This window comes from Miniopterus natalensis, chromosome X (genome assembly GCF_054644295.1).
Source record: "Miniopterus natalensis isolate mMinNat1 chromosome X, mMinNat1.hap1, whole genome shotgun sequence".
NCBI lineage: Eukaryota > Metazoa > Chordata > Mammalia > Chiroptera > Miniopteridae > Miniopterus > Miniopterus natalensis.
The window spans coordinates 57,762,020-57,770,061 of record NC_142103.1 but is presented as its reverse complement, the minus strand read 5'-3'; the positions used below and the strand labels follow the sequence as shown (position 1 = coordinate 57,770,061).

Sequence of the window (8,042 nt, the reverse complement as noted above, 5' to 3'; positions counted from 1 at the left end):
TCAAACTACCCCAAATTTTAATATGCCTCAGTTTATTTTCCAACAGCTTGGTGTGAGAAGAAGGAACTGAAGGAAACCTCCTGCAGCCCACAGAAGCAAGGAGTGACCAAGCAAAGGCACCTACTGAACCCTTTGAGCTCCCTGCCTCCTCACTCTTCTGGAGGTGGTGGGCAAGCCCTCCACCCCATCCCAGCTCCTGAGCCTTTGCTATGAACTTTCAGATTCACCTGAGCATTTCTTTCTTTGAAGTAGGTCTGAAACCTGCCAGAGTCAGGCTGAGTCTGATCTTGAAATCAGACTGTCATGAGGATTTTTTTCTAACAGCGCTCCCATAGCACCTCTATTGTAGAACTTGCACTTTATAATACGGTGACTATTGTTCATATTTTTGTGTTTCCTACCAAATCATGAACTCTTCCTGGAAAGGGACTAAATCTTATCCAACTTCTTATCTCAAAGTCTCACAAAATACCTGGCATAAGTAAGTACTCATAAAATGGAAGTTGAATGAAAAGATTGAAGTCTGGAATCCAGAGTCAAGGAGCACATTCCCTGAAGGCAAATCTGCTTTGCGTGTTACTGCAGCTTTCTGTCTTCTTTCAGACGCCACCCCCGTCACCTGGAAAAGAACACAAAAGGTCAGAGTCTGGAAGTTTTCAGGGATAGGAACAGAACAGATTAGAAGGGTTGAAGGTGAGGTCAAGGTTTCCCCAACAGTCACTGACTGTTCTACTCAACCACTTCAGTCTGTGGACCAGTTCTTCCCATCTTCTCTGTCTCTCTGGTTTCTGACTTTCTGGGGTGAGCAAACTCAAGAATTACAGCTTTGGCCTAGTTCTGGGATCAGCAAGTGTCCTGGATATGAGGTAACAGAATGGACATTGCCCTGCTTAGGTTTCATTTCATTCTGTGTTAGAGTTTGGAGCTCTCTAGATTAGTATTTCACATATAGATAAGACACAGTAGTTGTGAAAGGTTGTTCATGGTGGTGGGGGAAAGAGATGTAGGTGAGGGGAGAAAGGGAGAACTAGATTGACTATCATCATACAAATCTTACACAAAAAACATTTAAACACTTTGGCTTAAGGTCAGCCCTGATGATAGTCCCACTTTCTTTAGGAATGCTGACTGGGCAGGCAGAGAGAACTGGGAAAAAGTTGCCAGTCCCTTATGTGACAGACTTGAAGCTATCCCTCCATATGCGCATTCTTGTCTTTACACCAAAAGCAACCCTTATGGTATACTATCTATGTGTGGTCTTTGGTTACACACTTTGACAAAAGAATAAGTGCATATGGGTTGAATGTTTCCAGCTTACTAGGGGATCCATGTCTTGGGAAACCCATGGCTACAGCCCCCACAATCCATGAATATGCAATATGGCATTGATCTGACATGAAACTGTTAAATAAAATGGTTTGTATTGAAAATTAGTTCTTGATTTTTTAGTTATTGTTTGGAGAATGGAAATGCTGCCAATAAAGAAGCAGTAGATAAAAAGAAACCTTAAGTCCCTTTATTAAGCTTTTCCTCCTTTAGCTACTTGATTCTGAAAACCAGACAGGATTAGGCAGATGCAGGGGCATGGGGGTGGGGGACAAGATGGCTCATATAGAAAAGGAAAATGTGAAGGTATATGGTATACATAGAAACTATGAACCTGAACTTACTAAACATCAATATCTAATATTTTTAAATATGTTTGCAATTTAAAATGATATATGTTTATTAGAAAAATATGGCAAATGAAGTCTTCTAGGAGATTCTGTCTATATTCAATCTTTAAAGCAAGCTCTCTCAAACATTAATGTATATAATAACATGGGAAGCTTAAATGAATGTAACATAGAAGTTGTTACAATGCAGATTCCTAGATTATAACCCAATAAATGGATTAAGTAGATCTGAGAATCTGTATTTTAAATAAGCATACCAAGTAATGCAGAGGGTCTACACTTTGAGAACACAACCCTAAGGGGTCATGTTCATGGACCAATGATTATTATTCCATCCTGCCTTCCTTTAGCAATCTTATCCATTGATGTAATCATAGTCTCACTTACATGAATGTTGTGACTACATCAATGGATAAGATTGCTAAAGACTACTGAACATCTATTTCTACCCTCAACCTCCCTGAGTTTTGGAACCAAGTTATAACTATTTGCAAGATATTATGGGCTTTGCCAGAACCTCAAACTCAACATGTTCAAAACTGAAGTCATTAGTCATTCAGTGAATAGCGATTTCTTATATGTACTTGAAAATATGCTAAAGACCTGGGATAGAAAGATGAATTAAAATATAGTCTTTGTCTTTGAGATGCTCCCATGCTAAGCACTGTAATAAAACAGAATATATGCTATACTAGAAGTATGTATACAGTATTATAGGGATACAAATGTCATAGCTAATAGTTCTGCCTAGGAAGTAGAGGGTAGGGTTGTAAGGGTCTACTTTAAAGGAAATATTGTAGAGAACACTTGCTTGAATTCCCTGACTATTAGAGAAAGGAGTAGACAATACATTCATAAAATATATCCTTTGACCATTCAACTATTGAGAACTTAATAGTTTTATATCAATTTGTACTAGATTTAGAATGAGTTATTATCATGTAACTGAAGGATGTTATTACTTAATGGAGTATAATGTAATTTATCTGGGGAAAAAATGATGTATTAATAGAAAGAAAGCAGTCTACATACCATCTAGGTAAAAATGGAGCAGGAAAAGACTATGTCAGTGTGTCTCCAGTTCACGGAGGGGGGAACCTGATTGATAGATACAAGTACTAATAGCTAACGTTTACTGAATGCTGCTTGTGCTACAAAGATTAAACTATATATTTTATATGGGTGATTTAGTTTAATTCACATAACTTAAGATGTAGGTACTATTCTTAACCACATATATGATGGACCATGTGACATACATATCCTTTTAGCAGGGCTAGGCTCATGTTTTTTGTTTTGTTTGTTTCTAAAGCACTGATATTTATTTCAGTGGTATGACACTAGAACTTAATCATGATTATACAGGTGAATGCTTTTTTATTGTAGTAAAATATACATAACATAACATTTACCATTTTAACAATTTTTAAGTATACTCTTCAGTGGCATTAAGTACATTCATGCTTTTTCATCTTCCTCAACTGAAACTCTGTACCAATTGAACAGTAACTCCCCATTCCCTCTTCCCCAGTCCCTGGCAACCACCATTCTGCTTTCTGTCTCTATGCATTTGACTACTCTAGGGACCTCATATAAGTAGAATCATATAGTATTTGTCTTTATGTGCCTGGCTTATCTCACTTAGTATGTCCTCCAAGATCATCCAATGTATTCTGATACATTTACTTCATTTTAAGGCTGAATAATATTCCTAATATTCCATTTTATGTATAAACTACATTTTTATCCATTTTTTCATTGATAGACACTTGGGTTACTGCCACCTTTTGGTTATTGTGAGTAGTGCTGCTATGAACATGAATATGTAAATATGTCTTCAAGAGCCTGCTTTCAATTCTTTGGGTATATAGCCAGAAATGGAATTGCTTTTTTGTATTTTTAATCATATTTTATATTATGTTTCTCAACTCTTTTTTTCTCCAAATGTGTTACTTTTAATTAGAAACATTATTAAAAAGGAGAAATAAAAATGTTATACACATTTAAGAAAAATTAATACAGTGGTATTTCTGATCTATTGGCCACACAATTCAAGTTAATTCTGAATCTCATCATCTTTGGATGAACTGACAAAGCTAGGTTTCTGGACTTACAGAACAACGGACCAGATTTTGGTCTTAGAAATGCCATGAACGTAATGGACTTTAAGGTTCAGTCTAAAGCTGCCAGCTGACTCTTTTCTAATCTCTCTCTAAAGTGCAATGTTGGTGACTCCAACTTTAGTAATAGTGAATACAAAATCTAGAAATAAGGAATTATCTCTCCCCTTTCTCGTCATTACTTTCCTGAATTAATTTCAGAGTTGGAAGAAGCATTAGAAGTCAATAAGTATAATCCTTTTATAACACAATCCACCTGAAATCAATGAGCCTTCTGAAAGTGGTTTTAGTGTGTAGATATTTGGCCTCCCATGGCATAAATCAGAGTACGGACCCCTTAAGAAATATAATTATAATTTGGTGGTTGTCTTTATAGAGTAATATTTCATGGGATAATTTCCAAATATTCTGAACTCACTTATACCAGGAAATTATCTTCTCTATATTATGGAGTAGGAAACCTTACCATAAGCTTGCATGTCAGGCTGACTATAGAGCTTAGCAGTTTTTAAGGTCCAGTACAAAGACATCAAGTAAAATTTTCCTTGAAGAAAAATACAGTGGGGTAGTAACTGCAAATGGGTTTGGGGTTTATTTTTGGAGAAATAAAAATGTTTGGAAATTGATTGTATTGATAATTGTAGAACTCTGTGAATACATTAAAATTGTATAACTTAAATGGGTGAATTGTATATATGTGAATTATGTCTCAATAAAGCTGTTATTTTAAAAAGATATCAAGAGAATGAAAACATAACCCTCAGAGTGGGAGAAAATATTTGCAAATCATATACCTGATATATATATCTATATCTCCAGAATATATAAAGAACTCTGACAACTCAATAATAAAAAGCCCAATTTTTAAAATGGCAGAACTCTCCAAAGCGTATATACAAATGGACAACATGCACATGAAAAGATGTTCACCATCACTAATCATTAGGGAAATGTAAATTAAAACCATTTCATACCCACAAGGATGACTATGGTCAAAACAACAAATAATAACAAGTGTTAGTGAGGATGTGGAGAATTTGAAACCCCTATATATAGCCAGTGAGAATGTAAAATGGTACAACTGCTGTGAAAACAATTTTTTTTATATCTTTAGTGATTTCAGAGAGAGGAAAGGAGAGGGAGGGAGAGAGATAGAAACATCAATGATGAGAGAGTCATTGATCGGCTGCCTCCTGCACGCCCCCTACTGGGGATCAAGCCCGCAACCCAGGCATGTGCCCTGGCCAGGAATAGAACCCTGATCTCCTGGATCCTAGGTCAACGCTCAACTGCTGAGCCATGCCCGGCCGGGCTGTGCAAAACAATTTGACAATTTCTCAACAAGTTAAACAGAATTATATGACCAAGCAATTACACTCCTATGTATATACCCAAAATAATTAAAAACAGGTGTTCAAATAAAACCTTGAGCATATATGTTGTTAGCAGAACTATTCACAGTAGCCAAAGGTGGAAACAATCCAAGTATCCCTCAATGGATGAATGGATAAACAATATGTGGTGTATCCATACAATGGAGTATTATTCAGGCATAAAAAGGAATGAAGTATTTATACATGTTACTGCATGGGTGAGCCTTAAAAACATCAAGCCAATCATTTCAAAATATATACAATATCATATATACATATATCAAAATATCACATTGTATACCTTATTTTTTAAAAATATATCTCTATTGATTTCAGAGAGAGGAAAGGATTACAACAGAAAGAATTGCATGTCTCAGATCTTATTTAAATAGAACTCTCTAGGATAACAGTATGGTGATTACTAGAGGGAAAGGGGGTGGAGGGAAGTAGAAGAGGTTAAAGGGGGGATAAATGGTGATGGAAGGAGACTTAACTTGGGGTGGGGAATATGCAATACAATACACAGAAGACGTATAATAGAATTGTACACCTGAAGCCTCTATAATTTTATTAACAAGTGTCACCCCAATAAATTCAATAAAAAGTAAAATAAAAAGAACTCTCTAGGGAAATCCAAAGCAAATGGGAAATAAAAACAAAGATACCAGAGGAAACTTTACCTCTGACAGAGCTGGAGTAAACAGTAAATCCAGTCTAATCTCTAGCCAGATAAACATAAAATTTCACACTAAATGCCAACTTACCCAAGTTCTCTTTATACAGTACAGCCATATCTTGGAGATATTGCAGGTTCAGTTCTGGACCACAGCAATAAAGTGGGTCATAATTTTTTTGCTGGTTGAGCATCTTACCTTCAATTTATAAATACAACATCTATGAAAGCCAATAAAAAAAGTGCAATAAAGTGAGGTATGTTTGTACATCATGTCCAGCTTTCAACAACACATTGCAAGGCATACTAAATGGCAAAAATACATAGTATAGCCCTGCTGGGCGTGGCTCAGCAGTTGAGCATCAACCTAGGATCCAGGAGATCAGGGTTTGATTCCTGGTCAGGGCACATGCCCGGGTTGCGGGCTAGGCAGCCGATCAATGACTCTCTCATCATTGATGTCTCTCTCTCTCTCTCTCTCTCTCTCTCTCCCTCTCCTTTCCTATCTCTGAAATCGATAAATATATATTTTTAAAAAAACAAACATAGTATAAAGAGACAGAGAAAGCAACAGAACCAGGCTCAGATATGACAGCGATTTTGGAATGATCATATTGGAACAGGAATTTAAAATAACTATATATGGGTTAAAGATGGTGGTGGACTGAGTGGAAGCTACACTGACACTCTCCCAGGACCAAACTCTCACAGGAAATACAACTAAAATATAGAAAAATAACCCTGAATAATCAACTGCAACTGAAGATGAGCTGGAGAGCACCCTCATAACTAAGGAGGAAAAGTGGAGACTGCATAAAGACTGGTAGGAAGTGCGAGGGTGTGAGAGGGCTGGCTGGACTCCCACAGGCAGCAGCTAACGGTCTGGAGAAATATCTCAGCTGGGGGAGGAGTTTCAACTCAGGACTCTGGGGCTTAAACCCCAGGCTGGGCTTCCTAGCCAAGAGCGCCAGAACTGAGAAAGGTGTCCACATAACATCTGGCTGTGAGAAGCAACCGGGTTTCTGTCTGCCAGGGAGAAATGGCTAGAAATGCAGGCATCCTCTTAACAAGCCAATGCACAAAGTTTTGTGTGCAGCCACTCACCTTGGGCTCCAGCAGACGGAGAGCAGAGTGGACTGGAGCTGTGTGAGGAGAATGTAGAGTTGTGGGCTCTGGAGATAGAGCTCAGAGGGCACCTCTTTGTATTCCAGTACGGAGTCATTCCACCATACTGCAGAGGCAGACATTTACCTTCCAATCAGCTTTTGCCTGAGGGGGAAACAATTGCCCCACCCTGCTGGAAAAACCTCTCCTCCTACCCCATGGAGTTTCTACAGCCTGAGGCTCATTAAGAGAGTCAGATTAATCAGCCTGCAGGCAGAGGCAGACTTCAGAGTGCTTTGAGTCTTTTCCTGATCTGCTTTTGGACCTGGGCCTTGGAAAAGCAGACTTTGGTGTGAATCTTGGTCCTGTCCAAATGTGCCCAGCTTCAACAGAGGGGACCTCAAGCCATGGCTTGTTGATATCTCCAAACAGGGTACTCAAGGCCAGTTACAAATAGCTTCTGACTTTGGCCTGCACCAAAGACCTTCCCAAAAGACTGAGAGTCCTAGCAGGCCTACTTAATACATAGAAACAAACCCAAATAGGCAGCCAAAATGGGGAGACAAAAAAACACAAACCCCAAATGAAAGAACAAGAGAAGTCTCCAAAAAAAGAGCTAATTGAAGAGATAAGCAATCTATCAGATATAGATTTGAGGATAGGTTTCGACCATGACACAAATAAAGACACAAGAAATTGAAAGTAACTCGGCAAGGCAAATTTTACTTCTGCAGAAGGGTGCAGAGCTACAAAATGGAGGATGCTAAGGTGGGTGTTTATTCAGTTTGTCCTATTCTAATCCCTTTGACAGAAAAGATTATTTCCTTCTTACATAGAGTTCAGGATACTGATTGTAAGGATGCTCAACAGCATGAAAAAGATTTGGAAACTATGAAGGAAATGAAGAATGACAAAGCAGAAATAAAGAATACATTGGAAGGAATAAACAGAAGATTAGAAGAAGCTGAGGATCGTATCAGCAAATTAGAAGACAGAGTAGAAAAAAATTACTCAATCAAAGGTCCAGAAAGAAAAAAACAATTGAAAAACAGGACAGTCTAAGGGACCTGTGGTACAACATGAAATGCAACAATAT

The 8,042-nt window shown here is 37.9% G+C and overlaps 1 long non-coding RNA gene across 1 annotated transcript; it reads right to left on the bottom strand.

Moving 5' to 3' along the window:
• Positions 1–510: 510 nt before the first annotated feature.
• LOC107532874 (uncharacterized) lies at positions 511–7,043 on the bottom strand. Its single transcript, XR_001602794.2, has 3 exons — positions 6,947–7,043; positions 5,934–6,063; positions 511–619 (listed from the first exon to the last, which is right to left on the bottom strand). It is a non-coding gene; the product is annotated as an uncharacterized LOC107532874 (long non-coding RNA).
• Positions 7,044–8,042: the final 999 nt, after the last annotated feature.